A 27,914-nucleotide genomic window follows, 5' to 3' on the forward strand; every position below is an offset into this window, starting at 1 on the left:
TTCACATGAAATGCATATTGAAGAATCCAACCAACTCTTTTGCGATCGCTGCGCTGCCCAGGTGGCAAGCTTTGAACTAAGCGATGGTGATAATTTTCAGATTTTGCTTGAAGATTCGAACAAAATGCAGGGTTTTTATTTTTGTTCTTATGAATCGAATACTAACATACAAAAACGTGTGAAAAATCGATCATTAATGATTCAGTAACTTTCCGTGGTATGTTTGATTGATATTTATGGAGAAATCGTAACATGAAATTCCAAATTCGAAGAAGTGAGGTTGGGTACTGTTTTCATATCTGGGATGTTCTTTGTTTTTTTTGTGTTGGATTTAGAGATTCATTGATAAATTATGATCAACAGTTTTATGACTAGTCTATTTACTCATGTTTTATCATCTGAATAAAATCTGTATGTGACCTGAAAATTTAAAATTTCATCCGAGATTTACAAGAGTATAGGACAATTTGAAATCATATGTTTGATGACAACACGTGAATAATCGTTTTTCTTACCCATATTTGTAAGGTTTTGCCATCTACATTCTTTCAAACTCATGTAAATTAAAAAATTCTTCAATTTTTTTCCTAAATACATGGGATATGTCAAAACAATCACCATAACGCTATCTCGTGGTAACCACGCTGATTGGATTGTTCAATAGAATCTAAAGGTAACGATATATCTGATCGTTTTTAAGTGCATTTCATATGAACGTAGCATGATTTCCACTAAATTTCAACAGTTTTTATACTCATGTTAGAAGTAAGGGCATATTCAGTAGTGTTTTAGTTCTAGATGCATAATTTATGCCAGTTACAAAATTTAAATCTGGATTTTATAACAAGAAAAACTGGCAGCCCTAGCAATATTTTACTCGTGTTTCAAATATACAAAAAATAGAACGGCATCGTACACTGAGCCAAAAACTTCCATTAGATTTACGTGAAAAATCACATACTTATTGAAAAAAGCCTACCACATTATATTCATATGCATCATATAACATTTATATGTTAATTTATAATATTTAATTGAAATCTCGATAACTTTTAAGTGTACAGCATTTACGCCTTATGTGTGAATCACGTAGGTATATTTCACGTGTAAAGCAAATATAAATTACGTGATTGTAAGCTGTTGTTTGAAATAAAAATGGCGGTAAGTAACGAAGAAGAGAGTGCTCGCAGATTTAGGATTAGAGATTGTTTGTTTGAGCTTTTACGTAAGTTTATACGAGCTATCAAAAAATAATTCTAAAAATAATTATATTTAACATTTTTTAGAATGCTATATAGTTCATACGGTCGGACTTCAGCGACTTTTTCGTTTCATGTAGGCAACGGAATGCTACTTTTATATGGACGCTACAGTGTGCCAGTTATAAGTATGAATTTAGCTTACATATTCGTTATTAAAAAATTAGAAAAACTCATTTTAAATATATAAAGGAAACGTGAAATCATTTTCATTCAATAAACATCAGCCATACTGCCAATAACTCAATAGATGAACATTTGATTACCATTGGAAAAATACATGGAAGTTAAATGAAATACAGATAAATAATATATGAATTTCATATAAGACACATGAGATATACTAATAATAGATAAGTGAAATACACATCAAACATACGTGTTGCCAATATTGATTTTCATTATGTGGGAACCATGGCTGTCATATATGGGAAAAGTAACTTTTACTTGAAAAGTATTATGGAAAATAATCATATGTTTTTGCATTTGAATACTAAGTGATGTTTATTTTGAGTGTACACTCAAAATAAACATCACTTAGTATTCAAATTCGAAAACATGATTATTTTCCATAATACTTTGCACGTAAAAGTCACTTTTCTTATATATGACAGCCATGTGTCCCACATAATGAAAATCAATGTTGGCAACACGTATGTTTTATGTGAATTTCACTTACCTATTATTAGTATATCACATGTGTCTTATTCGAAATCCATATATTATTTATCTGTATTTCATTTAATTTCCATGTATTTTTCCAATGGTAATCAAATGCTAGTCTATTGATTTATTGGCTGATGTTTATTGAATGGAAAGGATTTCACGTTTTTTTTATATATTTAAAATTAGTTTTTCTAATTTTTATTATAACGAATATGTAAGCTAAATTGATACTTATAATAACTGGCACACTGTAGCGTCCATATAAAAGTAGCATTCCGTTACCTACATGAAACGAAAAAGTCGCTGTTGTCCGACCGTATTGTTCGCAGTTGAAACTATATCGCATTCTAAAAAATATCAAATATAATTATTTTTTGATAGCTTGTATAAACTTACATAAAAGCTCAAACAAACAATTTCTAATCCTAAATCTGCGAGCACTCTCTTCTTCGTTACTTACCGCCATTTTTATTTCTAACAATTTCCACAGCTTACAATCACGTAATTTATATTTGCTTTACACATGAAATCTACCCACATGCTTCACACATAAGGCGTAAGTGCTGTACACTTAAAAGTTATCGAGATATCATTTAAATCTTATTAATTAACATAGAAATGTTACATGCTTTTTCCAATGAGTATGTGATTTTTCACGTAAATCCAATGGAAGATTTTGACTCAGTGTAACACTACGAATCCTTCCAGGTCTGGGCTCGAACTTACTACAACTGGTTTTTGTAAGACCAGTGCCACATGCATTGAATCGCCAATCCGGGACAATTTTTCATTCGAGCAACTTATGAATTTCACAGTATATGAGAGAAGTTATGCATGTCATAGAAATTTCGCACAATGTTCCAAATAATTTCGCATGAATTTCATAAGGCTTTTTATTAAAATTCCAATTTCCGTGACTTCATAAGGCGATCTTATAATTCATATACGATATTCGTGTAGTTAAAAACCGTACGATATCATTATAAAGTTCCATATATTTTCTGCCTGAGTGTATTTCGTCAAATTCACAGATTTTGATCGAAAAAATGCAATACAGATTTTTTCAATTGGAAGCAAAGTTTTGAATATGGCAACTCTGGTCTGGGATTCAGAAATGCCAGGTCTACCGATTTGTCTGAAAATCTGCCGATTTCTTCTATAGTGCTGCAGACGTTGTTGGTTGACGACTTTTGAAAATCGAGCTTTTCACAGATTTTCGTCAAAATTCATAGACTTGTAAAATTGCCACGACGTGTTTTTTGCTCAGTTAGTTTATCGTATCATACTTTCTAGAGAAATTGAAGTCTGTAGATTTTTTTTTCGGATTTACTGACTTTTGCAACCCTGTCCGAAGATATTTGAAGTTTTTACCTGGCATCTCTGATGAGATTAGTTTGTTAGCTGGGTGCACAAAAAGGGAGAAAGAAAAACGACGGAAAAGAGCAATAAGAAAAAAAGAAGACTGTTCGTGCTCGACGTGAAGAAAATTTGATCCGCTACCATTAGACGACGAAAAATTAAATATTGTGCAAAATCAAAGGGCAATTTGAGTGTTGCGGTAAATTCCTCACGGAAATCAGTGCACTGTTCAAAGAATCTCTTCGGTAGAATAAGTCGATTGAATAAGTCTTACTGAAAAATCAGAATCAATTGGATGTGAAAAAAATTACGAAGGGGGTTAATATAAATACTGTTGTGGCAAGTGAAAAATAGACCCTTTCTTTTTTCGGGGTAACAAGTAGAAAAGGAAAAATCGAAATTGGTAATCTGAATTTGCAGGTGAGTAGATTGTTCAGTCGGATACGAGGCCCGTGATTTTGAAGGAGGCCTATACATCCGTTTACCATATTCACCCTACCCCTGTCACTAATTACAATAGCGTTGCATATGCAATCATATGCTGCAGAAATCGACAGAAAACATCTTGGTGAAATACCTCCTAGTTCTATTGTGCGCACTATTTTCGCAAATTCAGTTTTCTTTTGATAATCTTAAAGGCTGAAATTTGAGCTTTATGTTAGAAATTGAACACGATAATATCAAGTTTTGACGTATTAGTAAAATAAATGGTCAAGACTTGTCGATGCCGATCAGATAGGCTGTAGGATGACCCAAAGTTGTATTTTACCCTACAGGTGACTTCACCCTGTAGAGGTTGCCAATAATTCATTCAAGTCAAACACGTTGCGGTTTAAAACAAGGTCGCGGTAAACTCGAACAACTCTAACAGGTCGATGAATTCTGCTCAATCAGGCAATTTTGGTAACAATAACTAAAAATCCGAACAACTTGATATCTCAAAATTAACTTCAGTTTTTATCTGTTCATATTGTTCCTATTTTCAGAATGTGTTGACAGTGTTACGTATTTTTGCTACTATCTACATTATACAAAATATACATAAAAAATAACTTATACAATATAGTGACGTTAAGTTACAAATAGAACCTTAATGTAATTTGTACATATCAAATGTTTCGGGATAGAATATATGATCCAAGGACATTGAACTTTTAACTTGCCTTGGAAGTCGTAACTTGTCAAGAAAACCATAGATTAAAGTAGTAACTGGTTAAGAATGACACTACGAATCACACGTACCGGTGGTACAAGCAAATACAAATAATCAACCTCATTCTTGTTTACGTCCGTATCGACCATACGACGAACGGGTACTTCCGAACGAATACGAATAAGCCATTCTTGTTTTCTATCGTAAAAATCGAACGCGACTCGTTTGCCACAAAATATTCAAATATCAGTAAACTTCTTCGAATAAATGCTAAGCCTTGATGAAATCAGTCCAATTCTTGTGATTAACCATATGCGAAACGCTCGAATGTATGCCAGTTTAGCTTCAAACGATACGTGTATTCGTACAAACGAAAAGTTCCATTATCGTTTACGGACGAATTGGCGAAATGCCGTGGTTTCGATTTGTCAGTTTAATGTTGCAAAGTTTAACCGATTTCCAACAATCTTCTTTCGCATAAAACATTTAGAAAGTATAGGAGTCATACTAAAATGCAAATTTTTTATGGCGAGCCTTCGAATATATGCGTGTTTCCAAGTTTTTACGCACCAAATTTTACATCTATTAGGTACTTTATGGAAAATACGCCGAAAATACGATTTTACCAATTTAATAAGTATATACACTATCGAAAACATGACAAAATTGCAAGAAAAATGCAACATATTTTTCGCAGATACTACTGATCGGGCTGCTATTTTCAATGCTTTTTTCAATTTGCACAAAGTTCAGTTTCAAAATTGATCTTGAGTACAATATTCATTTATTATGTAGCATTTGTCACATCTTTGATGCTTAAAATCTTCCTAAAAAATTACCTGCGATGCCGACCCTCATTTTGCACAAAGAACACGTTATTACACATTCCAGTGAAAACAAGAATGGCTTGCTCACATTCGTTCGAAAATATGTGTTTGTCAAATAGTCGATACGGACGTAAACAAGCATGATGATACAATATCAGCGAAAAAACAAGTCAAATTACAAATGATATCAAATATTTTTCATTACAACTTAAGTCTGTACCAGAACTGATGATTTAAAGTTAGATTGGCGTTGTTCTTAGACATGTACTAAGTTTTAAAGTGTGATTGATTCGAACGTAAACAGTAATATGAAATTGGCATACTTTCGAACGTATCGCATACGGCCGTAAACAAGAATGAGGAAAAGACCTTATTTTGACAAGAGGAAAAAAAACAGTAGAGCGAAGTAAACAATAAGACGATACGCAATGAAGAAAACTAAGCATAAGTAAAAAATGTTATGATTGTGTATCAAGCTCGATCGCTATTGATTTTAAATGGTGTCGCATTTCGGTACCAGAAATAGCGAATTGACTTAAACAGCGAATGAATGTTGACCTGCATATCGCTGTCTAGAGAATATTTGCTGATATACTAATGAACAAAAGTTATAGTAAAATATACATTCAGTTCGCCTCTAAGGGCGAGGCAATTGGATTCGTAGTTGACAACGACTACAAACACTATGTAGTACATGATAACGTGGAATACAACAAACCGGCAAATGTGTAGGATTGTGCGAGATTTATTCGAAACAATCTATTGCAAATATTCGAAACATCGATAGCGGAATAATGGAAATAATATTCCCGGTCTACTGAATTGCGTACGTGTCTTATACAATGCGTTTAATGAAACTAATTCCATCTCACGTGAATTTTGATTTAGATAGAAGATGGTCATGTAGACCGCTGGTCACCTACGAATGACATCAAGTCCCGTGTCAATGCTATCAGTAAACCATTTGCTATGGCCATCCTTGTGAGAAAATGGACAAAAAGACATCTAGACCCAAGACAGACCCTGTCAGCTTAGAGCGAAACCAGTTTTCAGTTTTTCACCTACCTGTTTGCTCAAGCCCGACCTGAAAGGATCCTTAGTGTCAGTAGAATCGTAGCACTAACCATGCAATGGTCTTGTACGCTTAGAATAGCTTTCGCTTAAGATTTGTTTGTGAAATGCGAAAGTTGAATATCTTGATGGTCTTTACCCAATGACAAACGGATTTCTTCTACACAAAAAGTAACCCCAGAATTTCGGAGAAATAAAAACAGTCTAACGCTCTCCTCAAATGCAACACAACAGCACGCGGGCAAGACAGGATACCTCTCCAGTGATGCTGTCAACAACACAACGGCAACTGCGACGACGAAACAACGGGAACGATAGATCGAATATTGAAACAATGGTGTTACTGGATGGACAGTGAGACTGCTTTTACCCCAAGAAGAATTGGCATTTGATAGACCCAACAAGAAAAAGAATTTCTATGACATCGTTTATAAATAACTAGCTAGCTTTTATCAGAGACATCCTTCAGGTGTAATCTGTCAAAATTTCACGACAGTGCTGGTAAAACACTGCTAGCAATGAAAAGAAGAAAAATCGTGCTAGCAATGAAATCACACCGGTTATGCACCACGCTCTGGTCGGAAATCGTCTCAAAAGTTCATTCCATCGAAAATTGAAGTTTTAGGAGATAGCTGATATTAAAAAAAGTGTATTTCCCCGGTAAACGACCAAAATAGTTAAAGCCGGGGTAAAATAAATGACATAAAAGGCGGGTGGGTAATGTCAGAGACATAACTGGATGTCGTGAATACGAAAACAACTGACAAGTTCCTTAACACTTCCGAATATCAATTAATTAATCAATTGTATGAATTATGCAAGCATTCTCCTTTTCCACATTTTTCGCAACAACAAAGAAGGCTTCACTTGATCTAGATTACTGTGAATTTCACACAGTGAAAAGTGTAAAAATCAAATCAAACAGTTCTAGATTTGCACTAAACTGAGAATATTTCCCTTCGATTTGCGAACAACAAATCCTAATAGTTCTTTAGAAAACTTTTAGAGCCATTAGAACGACTGATTTTGTGTAATGCTCTCCAGCGTTGCTTTTTCACCAATGCAAATGACTGGCAGCTGTGACGTAATCGCTCTTGTCGGAGGCGAAAACAACTTTGCAAACGACACAAAATACATCTGCTCGCAGTGGCGATAGAATCCAAACTGATCCAATTTTTGTTGAGAGGCTTGTTTTTACCTGATTTCGTTTGTAGCTTTTTCACTAATGGGCGGTCCTAACGGCTATAAAAATAGCCGCATACAGAATTTTAATGTCGATTATTTCATTTCGGATTTGCATTTCATTGAAAGAAACTATCCAGATGCTGTACGGGATTCATTCCTGTCTTTCAGAGAGATCAAATTGTGGAACTCACTACGATATTAAACACTGTTCGGAACATTTTCTCGAACGAGTTGTTGTACAGCAGCAAATATTTTGTTCTCTTCCTCAGAACGCGTTCTGATTGGCTGGTGTTGACATGGGTCAAATGAGACAGGTTTTTCAATAGTGTACTATTGAAAAACTTCAATGCTTTTTTTACACGCTCAAGTTGAAAAATTTCGATTTTATTGGTAGTTAGATTATATAAACCCTTAACAGATCACTGAGCTATGAGCTTTAAAAATACGAGAAAGGCAAACGCGCCTTATGAATTATCCTCTTTGATACTCGTTTATACCAAACATTTCAGAAAAGTTTAATTTTGAATTATTTGAGATTATGTCACACAACTGAATATTTTATCATAAAATTGTGATCATATTTCCGATGGTATGTAGCAAAAATTATGTTGATTCATTAGATACAACAAGAGACATTCACGATCAAAAACTTATCACTCTATCAGAGGGTAAATTTTGAAAAGGCACGCCATAGTAAAGTAAGTCGTATTCACGACAAAAAAAGAAAGTGTATTCGTATTTTTTTAAGAGCTTTTCAGTATGGAATGAGCACTTCAGTATGGAAAGTGAGTACCGCTTGGTTTTACAGTTGATCGAAAAAAAAAAACTTCTCGTTACTTCGGTTAAATTCTATGAATTGAAATTCAAATGGCTGCCGCATCCCCCATTTTCGTCAGATTTAGCCCTCAAGCGAATATTTTCTATTTTTTCAAATTTCTTCACGTTTCACCCTCGGCTGATCAGTGCTTAAATCTGTTAAAATTTAATTGCCATCTCCGCCTAGCAGTTTTAAACCGCTAAGCAGTCGCAATGTTTACACTATTTACATAATCATTTTCGGAATTTGCATAGATGTGAATAATCCTTTCTGATGGCTTGAACGAGGGCATTGAGCACTGATAAGCCCTAAGGCGAAACGTGAAAAATTTGGAAATGAAATATGGAATTTTTTCAAAAACTAAAAACTCCTAAATGTTGAGATTTTCTGTTTTCAGAATTAAATTAGAGATTTGTTGAAAAGAGAATCACGTAGATACGTTCAATTATACGAACGATACTAAGACCAGATCTTTAAGTTCAAACGAAATTGACTTCATTTAGTAGATGTAGAACCGCATGGTATGTTCTAAGTGCATATTATGATTATGATGATTATTATTTTTCGTTTCATCTTAATCTCTTAAGAGCATTAGCAGTTTATGTTGAATTGAGAAACGATTGAGCCTGCGATTCACACGTTCCGCCAAACGACCGTCACCGGCACGGAACGTTGGCATTAGTATGCAATTCTAATGAAGACATTCAACGTCATATCAAACTAATTTTGTCAAACGATAACGAACCATTTAAATCGTACTTCAATCATGTGCACAAATTCTTGTATGCATATGATAAAATTACGATTTAAATGATTCTTTACCAGAAATGATTCTATCACTTTCACCCCGTCATGGATTCTCAGAAGTATTAAAAACTTTGTATATCAAAACCATTAGAATAGACCAGTTGGGATCTAGTTTACCAGCAATGCTGGCACGTTGTAGGATTTTGCACAATGTTGCTATTCGATTTGTCAATGACATTCAAAATACAACTATTAACAAGTATACAACCATATGAGTGCATCTTTCTTGAAACTATCACGTAAACCAGGGAAATTTCGAATCCAACTCCTTGGCTACTAACACTTGAAGCAGTTTATTATACTAAGAAAATATTAATAAAACAAGAACCAGTACAGGCCAACTATACCACTATGTCGTATGCTCTCTTTCTCTCTCTCTCTCTCTTGTCTGCGGGAGTGTGTGTCGTAAAAAATGTAGGTGAACCTTCTAGTGCTGCTTTCAATATATAGGTACCTACATTCATTCATTCGATTGATTACACTCTTACAAACGATCGGCAACGTTGTGGGAGAAATAGTTATCGCACATTTCATATAAACATTAGTGATGAAAACAGAATAACAGTAACATACATTGCTTGTACTATAGACTCACAAAGTGACACAGACTCTCCGCGGGACGAGAGTAAAAAGGTACGCAGTGCAAACTGAGAAATAGTGGAAAATTATACTACCTACATTATCACAGATTCATTATACGAATAATTTGCACATATATTGAAAAAAAACTTCAAATAATTTTTGTGTGTCCGACGAGGAAAGCTGCAGTCTACAGAGATAAACCAATGTCTTATTTTGCTGCAATCGATTAACTATTGAATTTCACTACTCCTGTATTGTCGAGTGAGAAAAATGAGGAAGTGTGATATAATCGCAGTTTGTAATCTGCAGTCTGTTCGGAATGCTGGTTGTTTTGGCGTTGGAACAATTTTAGGGTAAAAGTTGAAGAAAATACTAAACAGGAAGTCCCAACAACAACGGTCTCTTCTTTTGGTTTGTTAGCAGCTAGCACTTGTTGTAGTTTTCAAGTATCTAATTGATTATATTTCTTTTATTTTCAGCCACGGTAGCAAATTCCACACCAACTCGGCAGCCGCCTGGAAGCCGAAAAACTACAAAGGCAGCAAACTGCCGCCAGAAATAATTGTGAAGATACATCAAAACACTGAGGGATCAAAAAATGAGTTTGTTTTGAGAGTGTATAAGCAAGAAAAGGGTGAAATACGAGAAAAAACAAAAAAGTAGCTAGTAAGCAAAAGTGTCCAATTTGTATGAGTAAAGCAAAGTGCTGCAGTGTGTCGTAAAAGGAAAAAAATCTTGTGTCATAACAAAGAAAGAGTGCAGTGTTGGGTGCACAGCTGAAGGGAATTAGTAATTTGTGTTCAAATAGCAAACTTTATAGTGCGGTGGAAATAATGTAAAACGACTGTTTTTAATGATTTCGCTTGAGCGTTGAATGCTTGTCACCAGTTAAATATATGCGAATGCGATTCTCAATGAAGCATGAGTTCGTAACAATAAAAGGATTCAAATTTGTGTAAACGTCACACTGGGAAGTATCGACAATACAGTTTGCTTGAGATCGGATAATATTGATAGAAAGGTATGATGTGATGTTATATATTTTGATTATACCTCTAAAACTACACACACACACACATATATATATATATATATATATATATATATATATATATATATATATATATATATATATATATATATATATATATATATATATATATATATATATATATATATATATATATATATATATATATATATATATATATATATATGTGTGTGTGTGTGTGGGTTTATTGCTGGCTTTAACTTTTTATTACAACTCTGGCTATAGAAAACTTTACAAAATTCCTATTTGTTGATGTGATAAATGGATATAATTTATTATTTTGTTTTACGTTTCGACTTTTTCAGTGCATAACAGTTTATGTTGAACAGTTATGCTAGCTAGCAGTGCAATATAAACCGCTAAGCAGACGTAAAGTTTCTGCAACTCACAGAACACTTTTTTTTACTCAGTGTCTCATTCTGCTACAAACGCAGAAGGCGATAGTACCCATCATGAACACACGGGGAGACATGAGATAGGAACTGGTAAGCACTTAGTTATCTCATATTTTGACGACCGATACAATTTATTTGTGATTCTAAATCCAAAATTTAAATTAATTGAAATCCAGTAGGTAGCTGTTTACTGTAAAGATTTCACTCATTTCTGAAGTTTTCGGTATTTACGGTACTAACATAGCTTACATCACCAGTGGGAAATTCCATTATGCGCCAACTGTAGAAAAATAAGTTGATTCTTGAATTTATATTTTTTATATCTATTATTTTTTGGAATATGCATTAATTTTACATTTCTAAGATTTAAGTGTTTAGTTACAAGTTGGCGACATTTCAGTCAAATTATTTACATAATTCTGTTACGACCACTAGGATATTTTTTGCTTTTGCAAATCTGTGATTTTTGTTGTAAGGAATGTTTTTCTGGAATCCTTCACAAGGTAGTGGCTTCCGGATAAAATACATTAAATTCCAAAGGAACAGTGACAGTGTTTCTGTAAGTTTTCAGTAGAAGAATAGTTTTATTGTAATTTCAATGTTGGAAGTATTGTCAGCTCCAGAAAGTGTCGAGACTTTCGGGTGATTAAATTAACAACGGCAGATGCCTTGCACACGCACTTCTATAGCACTATCATCCATATATACTGGAATGTTGTACTTAATGTTCTCGTGCTCCACATAGTGCACATTGTTATTGTCTTTTGCGAATTGAATTGCATCCAACTCTTTATAAAACTGGATGTAAATAACATTATTTGTCTTATTGCATTGAAGTAAATGCACACGTTTAATGTCAAAATGCATTTGCTCCTTAAGCAAACCTTCAAGTTCTCGTATCAAAGGTCGAATTTTGCACCGCCTGATGTCAACAACAATTTTATTCTCTCGTGTCGGCGGTAGCTTTTGTTCGTTTGGTTCACTCATTTCGAGGTCGTTCTTTTATTCACTACACAATACTGTACTTGCTTTCTTCTGTCCCGAACGTAAGCGGTTTTGTTTTATCGACTGACTTGGATGAGATGTGAAAGCGAACTGAATTATATGATTTGAAAAACATTTAGAAATACTACGGGGTAGTGTAGGTTTGAGGGTTCAAGAGAACTATTTCATCCTATTAAACCCTTAGAAAATTCCATAGGACTAAAAAAGCTCTGAGGACAGACGGTCTTGAGAAAATAAATAGATGCCAGAAGACCTCTTGTATTGGGACCACTACAGGCATTATACCTCTTCAAATTTTAGCTAATTTAAAAACTGTAAATTGCAGAAATTTCATGATAAAAAATTCAAAAGATTTTTATTATAATTATGATTTTGAAATTTTGAATACTTCGTGTGAACTGCAACCACATTTTAAATACCATCTAGGAAACCACAATATAAAAGTAGGAACTTCAAACAATTTCAGCACAATTTAGTTAGAACATTTGTGACGAATCAAATATATCTGAAATTTGTTAGAATTTAGAACTGCTTCATTCGATGCATTTAATAATATGTAAAGTATTCCCGAAACTCAACTTGGAGAAATAACTTACAAATTTCAGTCTGTAACTTTTACGGCCAGTAAACCGAACCTTGTTTCGTCCGACTTGTCAGCTTAGACATAGTAAAAGGAAACGTTAAAAACATAATTCTTCTTTAAGACAGTCTCAAATTTCAAAGCATACGAGTTGCTAATTGAAATGTGTTGTCTTTGAAAAATTACAATCACGTGGACCAATTCATCTAAGATCAGCACACCTAGTAGTTTGTGCGCATGATAAGTGCCATCATCTTCATAGATCTCATCCGTCGTAATTGGCTCAAGTGGCTCAAGCAAATTTAACGCAGTTTCATACTTCGTACTGCCACAAGGAAATTCACTTTTTCCAATTTTGATTATCAGAGTTTTTTAGTGTTTCAACTTTGATTGTTTTTTGCCTCTCTCATATAGAAAGGCTATACAATCACTGTGAAAATCGACTTTTGAACCGAGACCTGGAGTGTTCATTCGATTCATTTTGACGAACTGAGCTAATGAATATGTGTGTGTGTATGTGACAAACATTGTCACTCACTTTTCTCGAAGATGGCTGAACCCATTTTCACCGATTCAAATGAAAGGTCTTATGGTCCTATACAAAGCTCAAGAATATCATTTGGCTCCAACTTGTGGTTCTGCAATTACAGGGCGATATGCACCAAAAAAGTACGGGTGTGTAATGTCAGAGACATAACTGGATATCGTGACACGATTTCTTTATACTTTCGAATTCGAATTGAAAATTTTCGATTATCTTAGTTCGGATTTGCAATTTTTTTAATGAAACTATCAAGATGCTGTACAGGATTAATTTCTGCCTTTTAGAAGGATCAAATTGTGGAATTCTCTACGATATTTAGCACAGCTCGGAACATTTTTCTCGAACGATTTTCGCACAGCGAAAAGTGCACGAAGCAAATCAAATTATTTTGGATTTTCACTAGAATTTTTACCTTTGATTTGCAAAGAAGTAATCTTAATAGTTCTTTAGATAACATTTAGAGTCATTAGAACGGCTGATTTTATATAATGTTTTTCACTTTTCGTTTTCTTTCTCTCCAATGCAACAATGAAGTCCTGTTGCATGATGCAATCGCTCTTGTTTGAGTTGAAACTAGCTTTGCGTACAAACCGCAAGACATCCGCTCGCAGTGCCAAATGATGCCAAACTGAATCAATTTTTCTCAAGAGGTTTCTTTTTACGTGATTTCGTTTGTAGCTTTTTTACAAATGGGCGGTTTCAACGGCCACACATATAGGCACTTATAGAATTTTGACGTCGATTAAGAGCGTTTGAGGGTTTTAACCACGCGGAAGGTGCGCTCTCCGATGCCGCTTTTTGAATGCGTCTTCTTGCACCGACGTCTGCTTCCATCCAACGCACAAGAAGAAATTATCGATTTTCGACTACGGTTCCTCTTTAATAACGTTCAGATGAAGATATGTGCCTAACTACCTCAAAATCGTCGTCCTTTGCGCGAAAACCCCAAGCGAAAAAACTTAATTTCTGAGTTGTTTGTGGTTATCTCACACTGTTCAAAATATTATCCTAAATTTCTGATCATATTTTTGATGAAATAGTGAAAGAATTATGTTGCTGTCATTAATACAAGTCGAGATATTCACGATTAAGTTCTCCCCATTATTCCATATGGCTAATTTTGAAAAGGTGCCCCATAGTAAAGTAAGTCGTATTCACAACAAATGTGAAAATAATGTCACTTACTTTTTCCAAAGATAGCTGAACCAATTTTCACCATCTTAGATTTAACTGAAAGGTCTTGCGACGTCATAAGAATATCCCAATTTTTATTTGGATGAAACTCCTGGTTGCAGAGGTAGGAAATTGTCAATTTCAAGAATATTTTCGTCATAAGATACCTCTTTATATTGACTAGTGAATTTCTCTAGTTTGCAAACAATGAGAGTTTGTAACCAAATAATCCCATAAATGTCATTAGGGGTTAACCTATTTTATTTAAAAAGATATTTTTATTCAGGCCTATTTGCGTACAAGCTTTACGTGGCCGATTGAGCCGATTTTTTAAATAATTTTTTTTTTAGTTGGATCTCGTTGTCACCCTTTTTCTAGGGGAGAGGAGCTTCCATTTCCCTCCTGCGAGTATTGAGGGGCACTTCGTTCGTGGTTCGTCTCGTCATCCATTGCCGCATCGATGGTACTGTTGTCGATTTCCGTCATCTTTTCGTTACTAGTTGCTCTAGATGCACCTTGTTTTACATTGGTTGCAATTGCTGGTTATTTGGAGGGTAAGTTGTTAACTGCAGATGGTGTACTTTGTTCTATAGGGGATGATTATGGATTCGTTGAAGGGGATGCTTCATTGTTGTTGGTGGCTGTCACCGGTGTACTGGAGTTGCTTGGGGTTGGTGTGAAGGAAGCACCGTTGTTCTTTGGTGTAGTTGTCTCCTTGTTCGGTTTATCACATGGCTTACCGTAGTAAACAGCTTTTTGGCAATATTGACATGTGGCCATCTGATTGTCATAGGTAACAAGTGATTTGCATGGAATTCTTGTATCTTGACCGAAAGTCACATAAGAATGTATAGGCTTCTTTAAGCGCATGCGTTGCAAACGTACGCCATTTAGAATACCGGGGACAAAATTCTTTCAATTTTCTTTTTCGATAGTATTGTATTCTTTCGTGTCGGCGGTAGCTGTAGTTCGTTTGGTTCACTCATTTTCGAGGTCGTTCTATTGTTCACTACACAATACTGTACTTGGTTTCTTCTGTGCCGAACGTAAGCGGTTTTGTTTTATCGACTGACTTGGATGAGATGTAAAAGCGAACTGGGGGGGTTAACTTAAGTTTGTGCTTAGAGCACAAAACCTTTTTTTGTTTTCCTCACGTTTCGTATTAGACTCTTCAGCGCAGAGCAGTTCAAATTGAACTGCTTAGTACAAACTTAGCAACTCAACTTGAACTGCTAAGGAGATGTAAAGTTAATGCTATTTGCAAAACACTTTTTAATTGGCACCGAAGTACCATGTCTTTGCTGACGTGCCGAACGTAAACGTTGAACTGCTTATTGCAACCTAAAACAGTTCAACTTGAACCGCTAAGCAGACGTAGATGATTTGCTGAATTTTAAGTTCGACTACCAGCACATTTTTTTTTCCAAAATTCAAATTGTCATAGATAACCGTAAAAAAACTTGTAGGTCATACTAGTGTATGGAATGAACCGAATGTCACTATGCCGATATCCAGCTTTCGGTTCCGGAAGTACCGACAATAGTAATCAAATATGATGAAATGGAGCTCACTTCACTTTTTTACATATGATAGAATAGATTTTCATTGTGGTACTCGTGGATATGCAGTGGTATCCGCGATCTTAAGAAACAACGAGTATCTGACTAACATTTCTTCCTTTCCTCTGTAGCACAGCTTTTGGTCATGACCGGCATAGAGAAACATGTAATGAAAAGTTTTGAGTGAGTGGGTATGCATAGTGAAAATGATTTTCTTCTCTCAAGCATGATCGTTTTCAGCTCAGCTTAACTTGCGAAGGTTATTAATGATTCAACTAAATGAAAGTTGTCGGCCGGAATCGGTCCGATTGTCGAACCGATTGATCACGTTCCTCTACCATCATATAATAAACAGGGTGGCAAGTAACCGGGAAAAAGTCGGGAATTTCGTTTCACCGGAAAAAACCGGGAAAAAGTTGGGAATTTTAGTGCAAATCCGGGAAAAAATTTACTAGATCTAATCTTAGTAAATCATGATTTTCCTGATTAAACAAATGAAAAGTTGAATGTAATACTCCATTTTGTGTTTAAGTAAGAAGTTCAGTAGTAGTTTTGAAACATCGTATTGTCCCACACAGGTTTTATGGTACACAATCCATTGGAGATGGGGCCAACATCCCATGTTTCGTTCAACAATTGTAGGATTTTGGCAGCAATTTTTAATGGATCTGAAAGCATTTCTTAGTTGTTAACAACAGCACATCGAACGGATGCTTTTGCTGTTTTTTATGAAATTTCAAAATAAGTTTGCATAATATGATTGCAAAAGAAACATCAGATAACATGTTTAATAAAATTTTGAAAAATTCTTAGGAGTCTTCATTTTTTTTGAGTGGGCTAATGAATGTACTAATTTCATCATAATTTGTCTCAGTAATGTCATCTTGAGACAATACTTGTGTTGTAATCTTGGTATTGATTTTAATAGGATTCACAAAATTTAAAAAGCTATCAACTTTGACCTTGTCCACCGTTTGCAATGACCTTTGATAACGTATAAAAAGAGAATGATTGTTGGTAAAAATACATGCAAAAAGTAGTCACTATTATTGAATTTGTAATCTGTAGCTTTCATATTATTTTGGAAGAAACATACAAAGTTTCAGAAGAACGAAACCAAAAAGATAAAAACCAGGATAAAATAAATGATGTATAAAAAAGAAGAACGAAAGAACGGTTCAATAGAACTAATTCTTTCGGTAGAACTGTTAAGTTTTGAGCTATTCTTTGTAATGAACGGTTTTGCCCATCTCTAGAATACAGTCCTAGTTTGAATCCTAAGAGTCTTAAGAACTACTAATTTTGCAGAAAGCCTTAACAAGACTTATTTAGTGGTAGTCTTACAAAAGACTGAATAGTTCGGATAATAACAGTTTCAATTTTAGTTATAAGGCTTTAAATTTAATTCTTAATTATTCTTATTTGGCTTTCAAATGACTGATGATATTTCTGGCTACCTGAAAAACACTAACAATAATCGAATTTGGGGTAAAAGCTGCACTTAAGAGAACTATTGAAGAGAGTATATGAAGTCTGAATAAAATGTGTTGATTTTTAGACAAAATTTCAAGAATGATGAACATTCTTCGTATTCCTTCGTGAAATGCAAGACTTTTATCATATCCACTGGCCAGCTATGTTTCTTGTCCTAATCCTACTGTTCCCTCGAATTAATTTGAAATAGTCAAAAAGATTGAGTTTTTATCTTGAAGAGCTAATGTATACGAATAACATTAGTAGCAAAGTAACAGACGAAATAAAGATGGAAAACATTGAGCTGGGTGGTACTGTTGGTTCTAAAAATAAATATTTGGACAAATTCTGGATGAGGTTTTTAAACGTCGTTCCACGGATTATTTAAATCTCAAATCTTCTAATAAGCAAATCCTCATACTTAAACAAAAACATTTTAAGTCTTGTGGCTCAGCGTTTCGTTGATAATGCTATATTGAATACTGGGAGCGTAATTAACAAAACAGCACTCAAAATCATATAATCGATACAAGAAGGCTGTTGAACCGAAGAAACAGTTTCTAATCAAGATTAGAGCTTATATTTTCACTCTGAAGATCTCCACCTGTTCACCCTTTTCACAACTGGAAGTCGGATCCGAATGAAATTCGTATGGGACCACAAGAAAATCGGTTCAGCAATCTCTGAGAAAATTGATCGCTCAAAAACGTTACATACATACATACATACACAATTTCTGATATTTACGAGCTGATTCTAATGGTATATGACACTCAGCCCTCCGGGCCTTTGTTCCAAAATCGGTTTTCGTCCACTTGGCATAATGAATATTTCCTTTTTCTAAATCGAGAAATACTTTATTTCTCAACTCTCGATGCTCTTCTGGATATGGGATTTCTAGAAATATTCAAAAAAAAATACTGAACATTGGTGATTTGAACCTGTTCTAAAAACCGGGAATCTTTTGTCTCGCGCACCGGGAAAAAACCGAGAAATTGAAATCGGCAATTCACTTGCCACCCTGAATGAAGCAGGAAACACTCTCTGTAATATAATTTACATTGGTGGAAAACCCTGACTTTCTTATAAATCTGTATAAGATTAGTAGTTTTGCAAAATCCGTTTGAAATTTAGTAAATTATATATTATTTGATTAAAATCGGTTCAGTCACTTCGGAGAAAAGTGAGTGCATATTTTATGCAATTTTTCGCACATTTTTCTTTGTGATTCCGGAATCGAAAATCAGATCCTTATCAGAATTTTAAAAAAATCTATGGGGCAATAGTATCTTTCAATTGAGTCTAAGTTTGTAAACATCGGTTCAGCCTTCCACGAGAATAGTGAGTGCATTTTTTCTCACACACACATCGACATTTTGCGTACTCGACGAACTGATTCGAATGGTATATGACACTTGGCCCTCTGGGTTTCACAGTGATTGTATAGTCTTCCTATATGAGAAAGGCTAAAATAATATTATAAAGCAAGGAAAATTTTTAGTTATTATAAATGGAGTCGGAGTTGCAATTTCAGTTTTGATAGATTTTACCTATGTGGGCAATTGGAATTGCATTACATAAGTATAACATTCCTGCTGATTTCAGGAATATTTACAACTTGTCACCAAACTACTTTCTGATGAGAGGGGCAAGGTTCATACCACCAAATTTGGTTTCGATCTTCTGCACAAATTATGAAATTTTATTGTCAGAAGAGATTTAATGATCGGTTGAGGAAATGTCAAATGTTTATAGTTTAATATAATATAATGTTGGTTTCGTAATGAAAAAATGTCTTTATAATCTTACAATCATGAACTGTGTTTCATCCCTCCCCGACAACCGGTGTTCGTTGTTTCCAATTTAGCCAAATTTTTCTACATCGAATGAACCGTGAGTACATTAGCAATACCCTGCGGCCTTATCTGCAGTATAAATAAATGAAAATAGTATACTACATAAGTAAATATACTTACGATTGACTGCTGTAGCTAACACTGATTCGGCATTTTTTTCCACTACCTGTGTTAACTTGCAGTCAACGTATACGGTTTGTTTCCGTCCAATGCGCGTAAATAGTGACTGTATTGTATATAAACGACGATGCCCACCATCTGTTTACTGGTTTGCTGATCACTAGTAAAATATATATGACTAGACTTATTTATGAGTCCGACTCGCGAACCGGTTGCAAAGCCGGTACGGCGCAAAGAAAAGGTGAAAATGATTTTTGTTTGTTTTTTTTTTCGGTGAGATATGACTCAAAGACGTTCTCACACGCGATATTCGAAGATGACGATTCTGATGCCACATGTGTGCTGCGGAAGTTGAACTCGGTAGAATCACCTGATCACCCGATGTTGTCACAGTTGTTGTTATAATTGTGGACTTCAAGTAACTTTTGCTGGAAAAAACATACATACTAGTTTCTGAATTTGCAATATTTATCTAACAATTTATTTCTGGACTATACACACATCCAAACAAAAATTTCTTCATAAAAATATTTGCACATATGTTTTATTATTTTTAAACTAACTTTAAACATTAGGTTTTTTCAATGATGTTGAGTTGAAAAGTATGATTACATTCAACTTCGAAAGTAGTACGTTCTACGCTGAAGCCCAAAAGTAAAAACTCTCTATTTGAATAGTTGTGAACTCGAAATTTGACAGCTCCATGCTGTGACATATTACCAAACAACAAAAACAAAACTCTGTGACATAACAAAACTCTGTGACATATTACCAGTCAAACGAAACAGGGCGTTTATAATCGTTAGAGTTGTAATCAATTTACATATTTATAATGAGGAGGACTTAATCCCATTCAGATCATCTGGTATCAACACAAATTGGCTTAAGTGGCACGTGCAACCACTGGGATACCATTCGAATCAGTTCGTCGAGATCGTGAAATGTAGGTAGATGCACTCAATTTTTTTCCGGAAACGGCAATGCCGGTATTTACAAACTTACATTAAAATGAATGAACTTATGGTCCCATAGGTTGATGATGAATTTTATCCAGATCTGAATCCCGGTTTCAGAATTACAAGGTGACACGTGCACACAAAACAAAACAAAAAAAAAACCTATTCTTAATCCACAAAGTGATGTGATATTACCCTTCAGTCTCATTAAAACAATCTTTGCCTTTTTAGTAAATAATTTCTGACACGAGTTCGGGTTTATTTTTGATTCGAATTAATTCGATTCGAAAATTTCGAATAGTAAACAAAAGCATATTGGGCAACATTGCTCGAATGAAATGTCTTTCTCCTATTGCTTATGTTTTATATATGTTACTGTAAGCTCTGTCAAAATACTGTGTTATTATTATTATAATTATGTTCGTCTTCTTCCCGGTGGCTTTAACCTTGTGGTCGTTCGCCACAATTTGTTTGGACATCAAATTACAAGATATATGAATGTGAATAATTAAAAACCCTGTTTTGAAATTTTCATACGTTTTTTGCATCATATTTTTAAATAACGGATTTTCAACACTCATCACCCGGTTTACAATAATTCGGAAACTAAAATCGAGCCCGGAAAAAATTTAACTGGAACTTCCGGGACCATAAGGTCTTCTATTTAGATCTAAGTTGATGAAAATTTATTTAACCCTCACTTGTAAAACAGAAAGATCCATGCTGGTGTTTTTGAACATAATTTTTATATTCTCGGAACCGGAAATCGGGGTTACTTCTGCCATCAACTAACATAGACCTACTAATTGGAATGGGTTTGAGTCCGATTTTAAAGATTTTACAGGTTTTTGCATCGTCGCCTTTAACGACGGTTTTAATATTAAACACATATCATCCAGTAACTCTGGAACTGGAAGTGGGATCCAGATAGAATCCAGGAATAATCGTAAGACCTTTCTTTTGAATCTAATTTTGAGAAAATTGGTTAAGCTATCCCGGAGAAAATTGAGTTTTCGTTTTCGAAACCGAAATCAGGAGACCGGTATATCCGAGTGAGTTTGTCATCAATTAACATGTCCTGTTACGTAGATGAACTTAGTAGCTATTTTTCAGAAATTAGCTCTTCTTTACATCTGTTCTCATTAATCCAAATTCTTGGCCTGGCAGTTTTTTAATTCATCACTTTGTAATTCTGGAACCGGAAATCAGATCCAAATGAAATAAAGAAATGCGGTAGTAATACCATACATTTGACTCAAAGTTTGTGAAAATCGGTGTAGCCATCTCGGAGCAAAAGTGAGTGCATATTTTTTGCACTTGTTTCGTTGTAGTTCCGGAAATGTAAGTCTGATCCAGATGAAACTAGAAAAAATCTATCCGGAAGTAGGACATTTCAATTGAACCTAAACCTGTGTGAGTGCATTTTTTTTTCAATTTCTTGCGCATGTAACACTGAAATTCCGTAACTGAAGGGTGAAATCTGGATGAAAATCTAATATTTTCTATGACAAAATGAGACCTTTTATTTCAATCTAGTCTGTGAACATCGATCCAGTCATCCAGTGAGTTAATATTTTTGTTGCATACACATATACACGCGCGGGAATTTTGCGCACTATGATTCCTATGGTATATGACAATCGCCTTTTCGGACCTTGATTAGAGCGTCTATTTTTTTATAAGTGATTATATTTGCTTTCTTTATGAGAAAGGTAAAACATTCACTTTTTTCCAGGATGGTCGAACGGATTTTCGCCAAGGGTAGTATCTATTACCTTGTTATAAAATTTTACTCGAATCCAGGGTGATATCAAAAACGGGAAAAAATTTCATTCTCTCTAATTAAAGACGCTAAACCGATGTTTATCATCTTAAATAAGAATAAAAGATTCCATAAAATGCTATTGTAATCGATCCAGATCCGACATCCGGTTTCTTGATTACAGGATGATTGAAAACGTCTACTTTTTTTATTTTAAGTTTGACGTGGCCTTTTTACAAAGAATTTTTTTTTCTTAGGGGCTGGGGTCCACTAGGAGATTGATAGTACTTATTATCTTTCTCCGGACAGTATACCAGCCTAGATGCCGTGTTGAATCCGGCGGAAAAAATGAGCCAAGAATAGATCCACTGGGTTCCTGCTTCCATGTCGTAAAAGGCGACAATTGCAGGAGTTCCTTTATCCTTTCAGTTATTAGATATTTTCAACATTTCACTTCTGATTACTCTATTTTACTAAATTATCTTTTCAATCAACTTATTAATTCGCGACTAGCTTTGGATAGAAGTTTTATTTGATATGTTTTCTTCATCTATGTTATTGTTTGTCTTACAAGATTATAAATTGAATGATAAAAATCAACTATTGCGAAAATTCGTTAATATTACAAAGCTAGTAACAGAGATAACATATATCGGTATATTGAATAAATAGTAAAAAATACTTGATAAATAAATAATTTTCTCTCGGTAGCCGGCTGCCCAGATCAACCAATATAACCAATTATTAAATAATTAAAATAATAAGGCGGAAATAATAAAAAATCAAGTCGCGCGTGAAATCTGTGGACCTTTGCTTGATGATTTAAAATGATTTTATGAAAATTTATAGAATATGTAACTACAATGAATTTCCATTTAGAAAAAATAAGAAAGTTTTTATTCGTTACGCAATAGTATTTCAAATTTTCGTTCAGTTTCCACGAATAAGAACTGTGAATCAAGACTCCTCAGGACTTCAGTATCGGATATTGTTGAAACGTTCACTCGGAAAGCCAGTGAGTTTAGTGGTGCATCCGAGCATCTTGAAACCAGAACGTACTAGGTCGCACGCGAATACTACAATTACTGAAATTTATACTAACAAATATCCTGCTCCCGTGACACTTGTGGAGTGCGCAGTAGTATATACGGCCTCTAGTAACAACAAGTGTTGGACTAACATCCCTCTCCATTCCTTAGACGATCTACGTTCGGCTAATCCCGATCAGTAACGGAGTAGCAACCAGGGGTGGTTGCTCAAGCTCAAGCCTTTTGACAAAGATTTTTTTTCTTAATTCTGGATCTAGTTGTTATCTTCTTTCTTGGAAGAGAGGTGTTTTCATTGCTATCCAGCGATGGAAGCTGGAGCAGTGGTTTGCTATTCACGCGAATATTTTTATCCACGTCGTGCCGAGACGCCTATGACACTGGCCCTTCTTTCTCACCCACTTGTGTACCGAATGGCCTGTAAAAACCGTAAAACGATGCACAATGAGTTTTGGTTCGAATAAATACATTCTACTCATTTTAACAAACTAATGTTTTTCGTGGGTTTCAGGAAGTGCTTTAAATTACAACAAATCCATTTTCGGCTGTAGTTTTTGTGTTTCATTTCTCGAATGGACAATGTATGGAACACTTGTAGAACTAATACTATTTGATACTATGATTTTGCTGAAGAAAGTATGTTGATACGTTAAGGCGTTTAAGAGTTATGCAATGTTTTTGAGATTTTTTAAGGTATTTTTAAGACTAATTTAAATAAGTTAAAAAAATAACACCCTTCCAATTTTCTCTTAAATTTTTACTCATGACCTTTCAAGAACCGCATAGGATACATTTTTATCGATCTGGCATCTAATGAATATTGACATTTGAAGCTTGACTAGTTTTTGATGAAAAAATAATCATAACTTTTTACTGGTAGCTCATATGAAAAAGCTTGGTTAAGCAAAATTATGCGCAATAATTAGTACAACAACTCTTCTGAAGAAAACTTTTCCGTAGAACGTTTCACAAAAAAAGTGATTTTTCAGGAGCCACCCTACTTTACTCGGGAAAAATGATGTAACTCGATCAAATGAAAAGCTAGAGGTGCTTTTTTCAGCAAAGTTGCTCAAAATAAAATTTTCTACAACTTTATTGTACAACAAAATCATTTTTAAGGAAAGTTAGATTTCAGATTTCAATCTAAATGAGGACCACCCTAGTAACATTTTTCATCAAATGGAGCGCCATTTGATTACAAACAACTTTTGTGAAGACATCAACTACAAAAAACTAATATTTAATTAGCGAAAATATTTTTCTCACGCTAATTTCCCGTTTCGGACCATAGTGCACTGGTTTTGTGTCACTTTTGTTGACGGAATCATCGTTATTACTTTTATTTGACCAGGTGTTGGGTGCGTTGTTAGCTACAGCAGGCTTACTTTGCTTTACATGAAAAGCAATTGATGGTTTCGTTAAGGAGAATGCTGTAGATGTCTTCTTGTCCAGTTTATCACATGGCAATATTGACATGTAGCCATCTAATTGCCAAAGGTTACAAGTGATTTACATGGAATCCTTGTATCCTAGCACAAAATCACATAAGAATATATAGCCTTCTTCAAGTGCATGCGTACGCCATTTAGGATACCGGGTAAAAAGTTATTCCAAACTTCCCTTTCGATGCAAAGAATCTCTCCGTATTGTGAAATTGTTTTGCGAATTTAAGTATCGGGGACGCATGAGGATAGATCATGTACACGCACTTCTATAGCACTCTATCCCATATACACTGGTATGTTGTACTTGATGTTTTGATACTTATTATCTTTGGCGAATTGAATTGCTATCAGCTCTATAAAACTGGATGTAAACAATATTATTTGTTCTGTTGCGTTGAAGTAAATGCACATGTTTAATATCAAGATGAATTTGCTCCTTAAGCAAACCATCATGTTCTGGTAGGTCGAATTTTACATTGCCTGAAGCAAAGACATCATATTAACAAGATATCCAGCTCTCACATTTCCCGAACAAATAATTGGCAACATCCTTTTTTGCGAGCATGTCGCCCTCAGGTGAGTCCGCATCGAATCTCATACATAGAAGTAGGGGAGAGAAATGTCAAATTCGTACGCGCCAAAATAGCAGGGCTGTGCACCCATACAATTGACATGACATGTTGAATGAGACGCCGTGCGATGGCGTTGCTGAACTGAAGATTGAGATCGCTCCAAGCTGACAGGGTCTCCCTGAAGTCAACAATAATTGTATTCTTTCGTAGTGGCAGCGGTAGCATTTGTTCATTTGCTTCACTCATTTCGGAATCGTTCTATTGTTTACTACACAAAATTGTACTTGGTTTCTGTCGTACTTGGTTGACTGCCTTGGATGAGATATGAAAGTGAGCTTGAGCCAATGTGGTAGAAACAGGTGGGGCAAACACAACTCTTTTGTGTTAGTGAAATCAACTTTGCTTCAGCAAGCCAAGTAAAACTAAAAACCACGTGCTTGCTTTCGTCACACCGTTTGGACTAGTTGGCATTGAATCAAAGCATGTTTATTTTTCATGTATGTCGTCATACCGAACTATTTACAAATTTTTGATTACCTACGTAAGCAAGCCATGTGGTCTGCCCCACCTGTTTATATCACATTGAGCTTGAGCGACCACCCCTGTGCTTTGGATGAGATGTGAAAGTGAACTGAAAACATCAACTTAAAAAGTGTGTTTCATAAGTGACAACTTTGAAAGAAGCGTATTTCTGAATGCTGATTACTTCTAGTTTGCCCAACTTTTTAGATGGTAGTCAAACAAATTTACTTTAGCTGTACCAGTTCTCAGTTTTCGATTCCGCAAGCCGCGAAAGTAGTCACAGCGGAATGGAACTCACATCGATTTCTTTTAATGACTGGACTAATTTTCGTATACTCTTCGAGATGAGAGACCCAGACATCAGAATCGAACTAACATCGATATATCATAAATAGATAAGCCTATTTTCGTAAGCTTAGATCCAAATAAGAGGAACTATCGATTGTTATTTAATTTAATTTGGAGAGAGAGTAGAGTGTACAAAATTTCACACAGTCATTCAATACACGGGTAAAAATGAATCAAATGGGGCAATCTTGCAAATTGATGTTTAAACAAACTCACTTTGCATCACATAATTTGTCGATTACGACGCAAGGGGCTGGGGTCCACTAGGAGATTGATATTACCTCTTAGCTCTCTCCGGACAGTACCAGCCTAGATGCCGTGTGGAATCCGGCGGAAAAAAATGAACCAAGAATAGATCCACTGGGTTCCTGCTTCCATGTCGTAAAAGGCGACAATTACTGGAGTTTCTTTTTCCTTTCAGTTATCAGAAATTTTCAATGTTTCACTTCTGATTACTCTATTCTACTAAATTATCTCTTCATTCAATCTATCAATTTCCGTCTAGCTTCGTTCGTTTCAATCTATCAATTTCCGTCTAGTTTTATTTGGAATGTTTTCTTCTTCCATGTTATTGATTGTCTTTCAGGATTATAAATTGAATTGATAACTATTGCGCAAATCCGTTGATATTACAAAGTTGATAATAGAGATAACATATATCGGTATATTGAATACATAGTAAAAAACACTTGATATTAATATTTCAAACTACAAATTGATATTTTTCTCGGTAGCCGGCTGCCCAGATCAACCAATATAACCAATTAATAATTTTATTAAATAATTAAAATAATAAAGCTGAAATAAGAAAGACGCGCGTGAAATCTTTTTATTTTTATTTGGTGATTTAAAATGACTTAATAACAACTGTTTTGAATATGTCAATGCAATGAATCAACTATTTTGTCTAAATCCTATTCACTCGTTTATTTTGTATCACGTAATTTCATTTAAAAAAAATAGGGAAGTTTTTATTTTTTACGCGATAGTATTGCAAATTTTTCTTTAGTTTCCTCGAATAAGATCTGTGAATCAAGACTTCCCGGGACTTCAATATCGGATATTGTTGAAACGTTCACTCGGGAAGTCAGTGAGTTTAGTGGTGCATCCGAGCATCTTGAAACCGGAACATACTGAGTCGCGCGCGAAACCAATACTGAAATGTTTACTAACAAATATCCTTCTCCCGTGACACTTGTGGAGTGCGCAGTAGTATATACGGCCTCTAGTAACAACAAGTGTTGGACTAACATCCCTTCCCATTCCTTAGACGATCTACGTTCGGGCCTGGCCGGCGCCGGTACTGATCAATGATTTCTGGGATTACCAGAAGATGTACATTGAAGGATGATTTACCAGTCCCAGGTTGGATCATCTAGAAACTCCCTGTACAATTTCAGCTAATCCCGATCAGTAACGGAGTAGCAACCAGGGGTGGTCGCTCAAGCTCATAATTTGTCGATTACGACGCAGTTGACCTTAAGCTTACGTGTGACTATGCGCTCTGGACTGTCTTTCTAAGCACTTTTGTAAAAACGAAGAATCGTATTATGCGAGTTATTCAAAAGTAGGAGTCACGCCAATGTGATAGCGCAGATCTTTAGGAATTTTGTCCTACTCTGCACCTGTGTGAATTCAAGGTTAAACTTGCTAGAAAAATAATTCATATAAACCTCAACACCACCACTCGAAAATCGTTTTACAAACTCTAAATTTCTTATATAAAAAAAAATAACTGAGTTTATGGCAAATCGTAAGGATCACGATTGAACAGAAACGAT

At 34.9% G+C, this 27,914-nt stretch overlaps 1 protein-coding gene across 4 annotated transcripts in view; it reads left to right on the top strand.

Moving 5' to 3' along the window:
• The first annotated feature begins 3,341 nt into the window (after positions 1–3,341).
• The window catches only part of LOC131440401 (serine-rich adhesin for platelets), a 52,234-nt gene continuing 27,661 nt past the window's right edge, over positions 3,342–27,914 (top strand). Inside the window, exons 1-2 of one of the 4 annotated variants that reach the window (XM_058611663.1) lie at positions 3,342–3,704; positions 10,206–10,747. The gene's annotated coding sequence lies outside the window, so the exon portion shown is untranslated. Of the gene's footprint in view, positions 3,705–9,648; positions 9,778–9,811; positions 10,142–10,205; positions 10,748–27,914 lie in introns of those variants that run through there. The other 3 variants (XM_058611666.1, XM_058611665.1, XM_058611664.1) reach the window with 3 other exon arrangements.

Source organism: Malaya genurostris, chromosome 1 (genome assembly GCF_030247185.1).
Source record: "Malaya genurostris strain Urasoe2022 chromosome 1, Malgen_1.1, whole genome shotgun sequence".
In the NCBI taxonomy this organism is placed as follows: domain Eukaryota; kingdom Metazoa; phylum Arthropoda; class Insecta; order Diptera; family Culicidae; genus Malaya; species Malaya genurostris.